Source organism: Patella vulgata, chromosome 5 (assembly GCF_932274485.2).
Source record: "Patella vulgata chromosome 5, xgPatVulg1.2, whole genome shotgun sequence".
Taxonomy (NCBI): domain Eukaryota; kingdom Metazoa; phylum Mollusca; class Gastropoda; family Patellidae; genus Patella; species Patella vulgata.
The window spans coordinates 29,301,270-29,315,526 of record NC_065883.2 but is presented as its reverse complement, the minus strand read 5'-3'; the positions used below and the strand labels follow the sequence as shown (position 1 = coordinate 29,315,526).

At 35.9% G+C, this 14,257-nt stretch overlaps 1 protein-coding gene across 2 annotated transcripts in view; it reads right to left on the bottom strand.

The window, feature by feature from the left end:
- The window catches only part of LOC126820508 (nociceptin receptor), a 58,685-nt gene extending 45,799 nt beyond the window's left edge, over positions 1-12,886 (bottom strand). The window contains exon 1 of one of the 2 annotated variants that reach the window (XM_050548539.2): positions 12,768-12,886. The gene's annotated coding sequence lies outside the window, so the exon portion shown is untranslated. Of the gene's footprint in view, positions 1-11,251; positions 11,308-12,767 lie in introns of those variants that run through there. The other variant, XM_050548540.1, reaches the window with a different exon arrangement.
- Positions 12,887-14,257: the final 1,371 nt, after the last annotated feature.

Genomic DNA, 14,257 nt, shown 5'->3' with positions numbered 1-14,257 from the left:
TAATTCAGATTTTTTGTGTATTTTTTATTTAATCCAATTAATGTTAATTACTAATATGAACAATTGAATGAAATGTGGTATAAAATAAAAATAACCGAAAGAAAATGTCGAAGATCATGATTTTATAGTGCAGACATGGGCTATAAAATGTGACAACAACTTTGTGATTTAGAATATAGGGCATGAAATGTGGTTTTTAAAACAGTTAAGGTCCGAGTAATGCCTACAGTACCGTGGAAGATATTATGCCAATTCGAGAACGAATTTATGGGACAGAACAAACGGTGTAAACTGCGACTTTTAAAAAAAAAACCTAGGGCTAGTGCAACTTCTGCAGTGGAAGACATGCTCAAGTTGACACCTGATCACCGAGAGGGCTTGAGTATCAGCGCAACCAGACGTAGTATTGTGGAGAAGGATCCATTTAGAAGTTTGTCCCCTCAAGTGGCGACGTTGGAAAGGGTTAATTAGTTTGCGGCTATACAAATTTATTTCTGACCAGCACTTCCTGTTACAATAGTGCAGGAACGTTTTCATTGCGTCTCAATATAATTAAAATTTATCTAAATTAGATATGTTCATGTGTGGCTAATTCACCTCGTGGAAAATTGACCGCCATTGGGCTTATGTTATGTTAAGAGTCCAGTACTCGTTCTACTAACTATAGCTACAAGGACAAACTTTGCTAGATTTTATGGAACTATGTAATGAACTTTATAATGGAAATTGGTACACCTGTATACGCGCAATAGTAACGAATATGTAAATCGAAAAAACATATGTGTCCAGAACCCGGAAGTCAACAGTGACACCATTTCAACACGAAGACTCAAGTGAAAGATACGATATTTTACGAAAAACGATATTCATGTTAAAGACACTGATATTGTCAGTAAAAAGGTGCTGGTATAAGTGAGCAGTGCAATATGTCATTATCAAGCCCCAGATGTAAGTTAAAAAAACTGACAAGCCCGGGCGCTATTGACTTTTACAAGATATTATCAAAAGCAACCGATTATGAAACAGAAAAAAATGAAGCAAACTAAAAAATCTATAAAGTTGAATGAGATAAAGAGAGATTATGGGATGTAACTGACCGAATATATGAAATTTTCCACGCGTGATAGTTTTGTGCTCACCTGTCGGACAATAACATAGTTACAAATAACAGCCACTTTCATCCCACGAAGATTCGTAACAAGTTTCGCAGGAACATGATTAACAGGTATAGACGAAGAAGGATCAAATTCATTTCTATTACACAAGCTGTGACAAAGTGCTCAATAACTTTCATAAAATTGTCTGTCGTATAAAATAAGACATATTATTATTTAGATGCAGTGAACTTATTGACCCCAGCTGGTTTTGATATTATGTGATATTGGCTTTTCAATTATACACTTTGTTCTAAACAAGTATGCACTAATTATATCAATTCCACATGTATGGCCAATGTAGATATGAACTCTATACATTGATACCAGTTAGCGAAATTGTGATAACTCCATGTATAGTAATAATCTCGTGTGTGAAGACCCAGTTGAAAGGTATATAACCATTAGTTTGCTGATGGAGACGAGACTTGTATATGGACTCACATGAGTTCCGCGCGCTGTATCATAAGGCCCGCCATTGAGTCAACTGGCGTGGTTCCGAATGCCCGGTGACAAGGAGCAGGGTCGCCTGTCCAACCTCGTGGGTTTTTTCCGGTTTCCTCTCACTGCTAAAGACCCCAACGCGCAAGCGAATTGTTGAAATAAAATTAAACCATATGTTAGTCCCGAAATGTTCTAGTTTGTGTCGAGTGGATGTTAAACCTCATTTCTCTCTCTCTCTCTTCCAGGCAAAATATTCATCCGGGGTATTCAATATATCACGGCAAATAAAATGAACCGTATTTTAATATCAAAATGACTGAAGTTTTGTGTTCTAGAGACGTTAGCCTCCATTTTATGTTTCCGTACAGTATTTAAATCGAGCAATTTAGGTATTTTCTTCTGCTTCACTCAGACGCGGAAATGGCTGAGAATATCCGATTACATTTAGGATGAAACGTAATTACTCACGACATTGCGAATTTGTTCCAGACGGATGTATTTCCGGTCCACCAATGATTGATTGTCAGAGACATTAATAATTATGCCATTTTAATTTTTTGATATATCGTTTTGGACTTTCAACTGTTTCAATTATTGACAGATCATCTAAGGAAGAAGTCTGCACACACCAGTATTCTTTGGCCCGACAGTTATCATGAATATTTTGTTTTGAATTATATATAATTACCATAAATATTAAGGTACTCAATGTTTTGACGTGATTTCAACTATTACCTTGATTATATACGTATAAAGCTCCTTATACGGACTGGCAGCTTGGTCGCCGGGGAGACATTCCTCACGGGGCCAATCACTTTGAATTGCACATGACTTCAGAATTTACTGCCAGGGGATCTTTTACGTGCACGCCAATGTGTATACAGGACCTCGGTTTTCTCATGCAATCCGAACGACTAGACAGCTGCCCTTGTCAGTCCCCCAGTCCTGCACAACTGACAAGGGGAAACCACGCCAACGCCTTACTCACTTAGCCTCCCAGCGATAACAGAAATTATACATATTATTACTTATTGTTTCGTTTTCAAGTCCGCCATCTTTAAATTAGCTTGGTACAAAATCGCAATCACTTTATATATCTAAAAATTGCCAAAAGGCACAAGTACGGCACCTTGCTTGGGCAATTGATATCTTTTGAAGTTTTGTTACATAATGTGTACATGACAATATAAATGAAATAGCTAATAAATAAATGTAGACCGGGTCTCTATTTTAATAGAAACTATATAATGGTTAAAAACGTTTGTCGTCCAATATTAAGAACTAGGTTAAATTCCTTAATCAAATTGGATATTGGCATTTTGCTCATTATAAGGGATAGAGTTTTCATAGATGTTAATGTCACACACTTTCAAATCTTCCCAGTCTTCTTAGATACCTATTAAATTTTAAAAAAATAGATGGTTAATCTTTGGGGATTGTTTATATATTATTGTAACAGTTTATTTGGTCATTTATCACCAAGCAAATGCTATTTTCATCAACACATTAAGAGAATTACGAATAAGTCGTTGAGCGATTTCATCCCACGCGTCAGCGAACAAACACTTCAAAACGAACATTTCCAATACTCTTCCATAACCATTGAAAACAAATATCACTATTCCATTTACAGCAAAGTAAACATTTTGATTCATAACACCATTATGAGGAGATTAAACCCAACGCATACGTCTGGTTAGTAGATTATTACTTAGAAAAGAACTATATTATCACTGTAAGTAATAACAGGAATCCGATTTACGGACCTTTACTGATATTTAAACTTAAAGAATAATACTTCATTAACAGCTGGTGTTGTTCACCGAAAATGCAATTGTGCCATACCGAAAGCAGATTAAATGACCGCTCAGAAACATTTCCATATAGCGAATCACAATCGATCTAATGACAACCAGATATTTCCTTCGTCCAGACTTGTTATATTATTGTAAGGTCCAATATTCATCCACAATTGTAATATAAATTCCATGTCCTGCTATTAAAAATCTTATTAAAGTGTACATATAGACACAATTTACGACAATACTCGACCTTTAGGTCTACGTAGGAACAAATGTGTATAATCCTATTTTAATATTAACCTCCTCGTCCTACGTCTAATTTGGTTCATGTTTCATCCCATAAGATATAAAAAGATCTAGTCAATCGTTTATATAGCCCTCTGTCTACGTTAATAACAACAATTTTGCTCATATGAATGCCATCTCAGACCGAAGATCAAATGAGATGAAATCCGTTTTACTTTATCTGTCGCCAATTTGTTAGAATAACTCGATTAGTTCGGCTTCTATTGGAATAAGCGGAAGAAATTCTCTCCTGTCTAAATATTACGGGTGAGATGTATTAAACTCACTCTTATCATAGTGTCAGAAAGTCTAGCACTGTTTAATTAAATTATAGTTTATTTTAAACCTTAAAACGTGGATTAAGAAAACATGTTCAGATCCTATTAAGACAGCGCTGTGAATCACGGCCCGTACACTAATTCTAACAAGCCAACAGTGCGGCTGATGTCCCTCGCCGAAATTCCAAAATAAATAGATGACACATAGGCTATTAATTAATCGCACATTTATTTTTTTCAAACGTAGCAACTATCCGCTTTTGCTCAAAATGTTAATCACTGAACTCAGTAATGAACATCTACATCAAGTTTAAACATTCTACCTCAATTAAAAGCAGAGTTGTTATGTCCCAAAGTCTTGACCAATCAAATTGGTTATCGCTCCTTAGCCTAAACAGAAAATTCTCATCATCGAACTTAGTCAAGATAATGATATAATGAATCTATGCTCGGAGTTTCATCAATCTCACTTAATTATAACCAAAGTTATCGTGCCCCAAAGCATCAAAATTGCTTATATCTGCTTACCGTAAGTAGACAATGTTTTTCATCGATATCCATCAAGGCATTGACCTAATGAACACCTACACCAAATTTGAACATTCTAACTCAATTATTGTGTTCCCAAAGTCTCGACCAATCAAATTACTTATCGCTCTACTTACCCTGAGCAGAAAATTCTCATTATCGAACTTAGTCAAGGTATTGATGTAATAAAATTATACATCAAATTTCATCACTCTGTTGTATCCCAAAGCATCAACCAATCAAATTGTTTATCTCTGCTTACCCTAAGCAGAAAATGCTCATCTTCGAATTTCATCACGACATTGACCTAATAAACACCTACACGTAGTTTGAACGTTCTAACTCAATTAGAAGGAGGGTTATTGTTTTCCAAAGTCTGTGCCAATCAAATAGCTTATCGCGCTGCTTACCCTGAGCAGAAAATGCTCATTATCGAACTTAGTCAAGGTATTATGTAATGGAACTCTACACCAAGTTTCATCACTCTCACTTAATTAGAACTAAAGTTATCAACCAATCAAATTGCTTATCTCTGCCTACCCTAAGCAGAAAATGCTCATCTTCGACCTCTATCACGTCATTGACCTAATAAACACCTACGCCAAGTTTGAACATTCTAGCTTAATTAGAAGGAGAGTTATTGTGTCCCAAAAGTGTCCCCTGCTTTCTTCGAAATTCGGGGGACAATAAGATTGATATAACTTGATGTATGATGACAACGAACTACAAAGTTCACAAGAAGAATACAATTTGAGAAATGTGAGCTACACCATCTTACTGAAAGAAGAATTGAAAACTTGTAATCAAATGTAAAATCGTTGGTATGGTGGACCCTGCTATAGCTCTACGCCTCCGTTTCATTTTTAAGGATTCGATTGTTTGCAGTGTAGGATTGTATATCTATAAAAGAAATTCAGATGAAGTCTTGCAGTTTAGATCGGTGTTTGAACTTTTCGGTCATTGTCTTGTATGCTCTTTGGCTTCAAGTCCTGAAGCCATACTCAAGGCCTTGACTTGTAGTCAAATACAAAATATTATTGCAGCATTGTGCATTATCTCTACGTTAAATCAAGTCTTTAAGACTGTCTTATTGGAATTAATATTTGATGTAATTAAACCAATAGAAGGTTTCCAGATTTACATGAATACCTTTTAACAATAATTGTGGAAACACAACCCGGCGCTCACGTCATTTTGATGGTTAACGACCTTGAACAATGACAATAACGGTGCTTTATTTGTATTTGACTTCCACCTGGCCATCATGAATGCCAGAGAAAGAGTCAGATACGTATTTGGTTATAAGCTGTTTCATGATACTGTTCTAATTTCTGGCTTGGTATACGTGGCGTACACATCAAGCTTTAATAGAGTATAGTTTATTAGCTGGCAATTTTCGATTTAGATTTTACTGAGTGATACTAGTAAAGTAATCCCACGACGGCTTTGACATCATAATATACCACATGGATAAAAAAAATTCCAAATGTCTATTGTTTCTAATTATATTCTTATTCAACGCGTCCCGATGAGAAATAACGTACACGAATATTATTCAGGATAGAATAATAATATATTCTCTATACAAGATCTTATCTCATATGTTGTGGGAATCAAAGATGGTCAAAGATTTATGAAGTTAAAAATGCCCCCCCCCCCCCCTGAGATTTTAACGAAACAGAAATACTGTGGAGTAAGCGAAACTAATAAGAACAAAAACAGGTATGAGAACGCGTTATGTCACTACATAAATGGCTCTTTGCATATGGGACATATTACTCCCACCAGGAAGATTAAAAGAAATGAATTTAATATTCATATATTAGGATAGCTTAGCTGAATTACCATTTCATATGAGTGTTTACGTAACAGTGCCCAAAGATAGCGAAAAAGAACCACAGATATTGCATGATAAATAATGACCATTTGAGGTTATGTGTTTGCGGATGGAATTAATTTTACGTGACGTTTGACATTTTGCTACAGCAAAAATAACATGGAATTGAGTCCTAAATACAGAATAGATCGGCGTAAGACATACTTTATGCCCAATTCTACCAATGTGAGTGGACTTTACAAATTGTCGAGCGTTACGTTGTCGTCTCGGATGGAATATGGGAAAAAAACTGAAGGAAAGATATTGTTTATTTGTACAGCCCCTCGAGATCGTGGTGTTGTCCTAATCCAGCATTTAATCATTATAGAATAATTTTATCTAGATAATTCAAATATACACTAACGTTTTATTGGAAATCCGAAGCCTTATCCAATTGGTACTATTTTTCAGGAGTTTGGCTCCATCCAAATTTTGAAGGTTTCAAACTTTTTTTTCGAATAAAATAATACATAATTTTCATGCAGGTATTTTATATTGTCTTTTCTCTCTCCCCAACCATATATTAATTAGGAACAATAACAAAAACATAACAAATATACATATATTGATTGCTACGTATCGTTAACACTGTTCATCACGTGCATTTTGCATACCGATAGTCCATTGGCTATTTTACCGAGATTTCGCCTAATAGATTGGATGCAGCTATGGCGGGTGTGGCGCCAGGCAGGGTTTGTCGTGTATTTTGTACACGGTGAACAGCCCATATGTTGATTACACTATTTTGCTTTATTGCACTATTTTGCATATACCGCTTTTTTAGGACTTCGAATTTTGTCTAATGGTTTGGATTGTTCGTACTTGGTTTTATTTTATTCCTTTACTGTGCAAAGACAGAATTATCCATTGGCTATATCAGCACCAGATAGAATTATCCATGAGCTATATTATGACTGAGCGTCTTCCATTGTGGCTAACTATTCTTCATCTTGTATTACACCTTAAAGCACGCGGGCTTTAAATTATCATAGTTATTTATGGCATAAACGTATGTTATATTTATTTTAAAAAAAAAAAAAAAAAAAAAAACCAACGCGGATGCCGGACTATTGGTCAGAATTTAAGCTGCATTTCCTTTAGTACAGATCCGGTCCGGAAGCAGACATGGCACACGGCAGGTTGTGTATCCTTGTATGCGGTTATTCAAGCGGAAGGGTCCTCTTTTCAACATGGCACCGGCATTGTCAAGGTTCGGAAAAGAAGAAAAAAAAACCTTATGACATGTGCGTTTACGGACACGGTTCCGCATGCGTTACCGTACCGAACGCTACATGATCCGTTTCGAAAAACCGTGCCGGACGCCGCATACAGACCGTATCCGCACATAAGGAAACACTCTTACTAAAATTCTATGAAAGTGTTTTTTTCCGTATCCGCAACCGAACCGGACCGGATCCGTACTAAAGGAAATGCAGCTTTAATGTAAACTATATAGCAAAACTGACGATGGCACAGCAATGAAATATGTGCGATACAGTTGATTGGTGTGATGATAGAATACAATCTGCTTATCAGTCACTATGCATCGAGTTAGATCACTCACCTTTGATATAGAATCATATCCCATGGCCTGGGAAATCGATTCCCAGACATTGTGCACCAGTTTGTGCATCTTTATATTCTGTACAGCTTGCATCATATAGGCATCGATGGCGACTTACAAGTTCAATCAGTTTCTCTATGTCCTTTCTTTCGATTTTCATCTTTTTTTCTCTCTGATGAACACGTGTCCAAGAAAGGGCGAAAATTGGAATGTACCTACCTATTTTTAGCTTTTTGCCGTGCGGGCTACCCAAACTGTGTTTCCTTATGTGCGTACACGGTTCCGCATGCGTTTCCGTACCGATCGCGACATGGTCCGTTTCGAAAAACCGTACCGGACGCCGCATAGATTACCGTATCCGCACACGCACATAAGGAAACACTCTTACTAAAATTCTATGAAAGTGATTTTTTTCCGTATCCGCAACCGGTTCCGGCTCGGGAGTAGACATAGCACACGGCAGGTTGTGTATCCTTATATGCGGTTATTCAAGCAGAAGGGCCCTCTTTTCAACATGACACTGGCATTGCCAAGGTTCGTAAAAGAAGAAAAAACATTGATACGGACACGGTTCCGCATGCGTTTCCGTACCGAACGCTACATGGTCCGTTTCGAAAAACCGTGCCGGACTCCGCATACAGAACCGCACTCGCACATAAGGAAACACTCTTACTAAAATTCTATGAAAGTGTTGTTTTTTTTTCTTATCCGCAACCGGACCGGAGCCGGACCGGATCGGTACTAAAGGAAATGCAGCTTTAAACTTGAATTCTGGTAAAAACCTTGTTTGTGCGTGCCAGGCCTTGTGTGTGTAAAGACCCTACGGCAGTCCAAATTCGACATTTTGTTACAGCAAAAATAATGTTATATGTGTACCCCGCCTTTCGAAGAAAGCAGGGGACTATTAAAATGTGTCCGCCCGTCTGTCCGTCCTACTTTTTGAGACACAATAACTCTTTCTAATTGAGCTAGAATTTCAAACTTGGTGTAGGTGTTTATTAGGTCAATGCCTTGATGGAGCATGCCTAATTAGGGTAAGCAGAGATAAGCAATTTGATTGGTTGATGCTTTGGGACACGATAACTTTAGTTTTATTTAAGTGAGAGTGATGAAACTTGGTGTATAGTTTCATTACATCAATACCTTGACTAAGTTCGATAATGAGCATTTTCTGCTCAGGGTAAGCAGAGTGATAAGCAATTTGATTGGCTGAGACTTTGGAACACAATAACTCTCCTTCTAACTGAGATAGGTGTTCAAACTTGGTGTAGGTGTTTATTGGGTCAATGCCTTGATGGAGATCGAAGATTAATGAATATGTGTCATCTGTTTATTGTGGGATTTCCGCGGGGGACATCAGCCTCACTGTTGGCTTGTTAAAAATAACAAAAGAAAACGTGGATGCCGGACTATTCATCCGAATGTAAGCTTGGATTCTGGTAAGAACCTTGTTTGTGCGTGCCAGGGCTTGTGTGTGTGTGTAAAAGACCCCGTTGCAGTCCAAATTTCTATCCTGGCATTTCATCCCTATGTTTTGTTAAAATTTTATTCAGTGTCTAACTGAAGATTTCAAATTGTGATCCAAAGCCACGTTAGTATTGTAGCTTTTTATTTGATTTGTTGAAGATTACGCGACACAAGAAAATAAAAATGAATTATCATCAATATATCATGTTTCAAAATATTACAAACCCCTAGGCCAATTTCCTTTCGTCTCGGTTAAAAGTGCGTTCTTTTCTTTAAAAAAAAATATTAATAAAACATCTCTTCCGTCAACGCCACGCATAACCTACAGATTCAAATCCAAAACCACATTTATATTTTAATTTGTATTTATCGAAGCTGGTGGCCAAGGGGTATAAGTCATTTGTCAATTTATGTGGTAGTGTCATTCTTTTTTTGATTTAAGAACGGCATAGTTAAATTGATGGCTGTAATTTGATGTCATGAAGGAACAAAATGTCAAAATGTCAAATAAAATTAAAATAAAGAAACAATACACAGTCGAATGTATAGACCAAAAACCTATATTGCGTGTATAAATTCGTTTTTGTGGTATTTTAAACCCGTATACGCAGTGAAAACTGGGTATGCCTCTTTAACTGTTTTATGTTACATAATTTACATAAAATAGGACTACTAGATTAAACAGTTCTCCTTTTACAGTAAAATTTAAGTCTCCCATAGAGCGACACGCATTCATTTCACCCTTCGGGCCATGCAAAGTATAGATTAAAAGTTACACATGTGAACTAAATCGATTCAAAATATAGATTAAATAGAAGGATATTCGATGTTTGGAAAGCCGAAAAGCAGATTTTATAGCAAGCATGTGAATTACGCTTTAAGCAAGTAGTTGACTTCCAAACGCAGTAAGCAACATTATGTGTAATTAACCGCGTTTGTTCTTGTTATGTCTTTGAAAATTACATTTTGAAACACATACCACCCAGTAATCAAATTTATGTTCACGTAAAACTAAAAAGAAACGAAAGAGTTTCAGAAAAAAGAATTACTTTGATGCTGATCACGATTTATAATTTCAGACTTTATTAATTTGGGATTTTCTCTTTTTAATCGAGTTTATAACTGTAGTGTTCTATATAATGTGATCTATTAATATTATCTGGATAATTTTAAAAGATTATTAAATTACAAGTGAAATATTCTCTGGGGCTCTTGTAACAAGAGTTTGCAATCAGTAAATAGTGTCTATTTTTACTGTTATCAGATATTAAAATAAATTTAGTCTACTGTGAAAATAAAGTTTTTCTCGATCCGATGCGTCAAAAGGTAGACCAGATGTACGCTTTGAAAAGGCAGGATTATGCCACTTATTACTAAAGTACCACAACAGACAGGTGTGTAATAATACATGTATATAACTTGATTAACTATGCGAAGTCCCTGGATCTTATACTGACAGAAGGTTATAAAATGAAAATGGGTCCAGATTATTCATCTGTATTTGCTTCTAATGTCATATTGAAAAATACTTTTCAGGTTTTCCAAGTTAAACAATGCATGTTACATGTTACTTAACAATATATTTAATTATAAAGCTTTATTGAAGCATGGTGTGTTTAATAACATATTGCAAGTTAAACAATGCATGTTACATGTTACTTAACAATATATTTAATTATAAAGCTTTATTGAAGCATGGTGTGTTTAATAACATATTGCAAATGCTGGGAACAGAATGGTTAATGTAATTATTCCACGTCGAAATTGATTCAGAAATTTAAAACGCAATTTATCCTTACTTTAATTATTGAGTCTACCTGTTGAACTACATAAATTACTACTGTTTAGCTTACCGGGGAGTCACGGTGGCACAGTGAGTAAGGCACTGGCTCTCTTGGTTTCTCCTGGGTCAGCATGGTGTATGAGGAATGGGGCAAAACGATCGAGATGTATACCAGTGTACTAATGGATATTTGGAATTCTATGAAGAGTTTGCGAAAACGGCCTGTCTGGGCAAAATTTCCCGCACTGCATAGTCTATAGGATGTTAAACCCCAGTTCATTTCATTTCTAATCTGGCGGATAAGACCTTCAAGTTTTAAGTAATAGAAAGTTAACGTTAACAGGAAACAATGGTTAAAGAAACACGTTCTCTTTGATCCTGTGATTAATTCTGATATTTTGTTTAAGCGTTTCCACAAACTTTATGATCCATTTAGCTTGATCGTTCTTTAATGGCACGTGCTATTTTGGTGCATCGCTGTTTAACAACATAAGGTTACTAAGTTTAGTTAAAATATCACCCGTGTAAAGACCTAATCAAAGGGTTTAACGTCGTAGATTTCTGCACCAATCGGGCTAATGGAGATGGCCATACTGTACGCTGTGTTGTGTGTTTTGGGGGAAATAAACAAACACAGTGCGCTATAAGGGAAATATTACTCCCGGACAACAATTGAATTATAAGTGTCATCTTGCGTGCATGCCAACGTGTACAAGGGACCTTAGATTTTCGTTTTGTTTGTTTTGTTTTGTTTGTTTTTTTTTTGGGGGGGGGGGGGGAGGGGGGGATCCAGCGAATACAATTTTTCAGTTTATGGCTGGTTTTTAGATACCTGTTAGCAAAATTTACAAATTGTGTTATATTGATGCTTTCGTCAAACCATGCGACCGCTCTAAAGTAGTTACGTAATCTAAGTAGATAGGACAGGGTTAGGTCTAAATATTAATACCATCTGCAGATTTCGACAAAGTCACGAGATATAAACAGGGCTAGCGATATCCCTAGACCTAGCCCTTATCCACAATCCCGTCAACAATCATGTGCCCTAACCCTATTTACATCTCGAGACCTTGACGAAATGTGCAGGTGGCCTTAATGTTTAGACATGGCCATCATTTTTGGACTCCCAAAACCTACTCATCTTGTTCTTTGGACGACGCTCTTCGAAAAAAGCCCTAGGCTCCGTCAATTCAAGTACAATTGCGCATAGATTGGTGGATTTCCAATGTTGATATGACGTCACAATTTCATGATGGCCACGATAACATCATGCACAGATCTCGGCCCATAGTAAGCTCGTACTTGTATTACACCTTAGCACTGATTTGCATGCTTAAATTGGGATGTGTAGCGTTTGATTTTCATGGTGTAGCTTAATTATTTAAGCCAATGTTGTGTCAATCAAATGAATTCTTTTTTTAAACAAACCAAAAAACCTTCCACAGACATGCTTGTTTAATTAGATAGATCGTGCATTATATAACATGTAATTATCCCAAGCCGAACTAATTAAGGCGGTGTGGTGCCTATAAGAATTAATCAGAAATCAAAAGTTTGTGTGTACTTATTCAGGATTTCATACTTACACACGATATAACAGCCTGTTGTAAACCGATAAATACTTTGTCAACTTTATTTACCAGGATGGGGCGCTTCGAAATATAGTCAATTTTCTAGAAATCTGAATGTTGGGACTCCACTAATCAACCCCACCTAATAAAGAAAAGAAAACGGAATAATAATAATTAACTAATAAACTCTAGTCAAAAACGAGGTGTGTGTGTGGGTGGGAGGGAGGGGGTCCTTACGGACACATTAAATTATGTAGTCTTCAAATTATCTTAAGAGCTTTTTTTACTGGTAATTCGAAGTCTTAGATAGGAAGTCGAAGAAGATATTATGTTACCCGTATTTCCAACTTCTACATCCGATCGTAATAGTTTCTCAGCTGATATTTTATCGATAAAATTAGTTGCTATTAAGTATGTTTAAGATAACAAGCCTTATTTCAACTGTCGTATCGTTAAGTTACTCTAGAAACGCTATAATTTCTCGTTTGGTTTATTTTTAAACCGTGACCAATGTTCCTGATAACGTGATAGCTCAGATAACAAGAAATATATCAATATTTGAACCACATTTACTCAAGTAGAAAATTATAAAAAGATTTTTTTTTATTTATTACAAGCGTAACGATTCCTACAGAAGTTCAAAAGAATATAATAAACTCGGTATACTTGGAATTATAGAGAAAGCTATTTTAAATATATGTTTGTTTTCGCATATTTATGAAACTTTTGTCTTCCTACTTTCTATTATTATCCATATCAATAAATATTGATTTATTCTTCAAGACATTTGTTCACTATCTTTGATTTACCAAGGTATTGATTAACACCGACTATAGTTAAAGGGACATTACGTAAAATTTAGATTTAGAAATGGCCTTTTTTTTTGCTATAATAGTTCAGAAAAAGAGAATTAAAAACGAATACATGTATATTGAAAATTTCAGTCAAATTACACTATTCTAAATGAATATTTGGACATTATATATTCACGACTGTCAAGTACCATTGCCACAATGATAAACGAATTCTGGATTTTCAGCCCTCTTGCTGCCATATTAACTTTTAGGGTGTGGAGTCAATGAATATAATGTTAAGTGACATAATAGATTAAGTCTCGGCCAAATAGACCTTACAATATACACACAACCCTACTTTTTAAGATGTGTTATATTTAAAGACCATAGTCTAGTCATAAGCAGCAGATGTCCCAAGTTAAGTTTAGGTGAAATTACATTTTAATCGAGACAAATGAATATTTGTCGTGATTGGAAGCTAGCTGGATTTCGGCTCCAGACATATCTATATTTCAATAAAATTATATTTTTATTAAACTCTACCGGATTGAACATAGACACATTAAACACACTGTTTCGGCCTTTACTGAATTTATAGTTTCCATGATTTCGTAGGATACATGCTGGTTTTGAATCTGTTTTCAGCGCAGACCAGACACATACTTAGGCATGGACTAGTACATACGACTAGGCAGATGACTGATTTGCCCG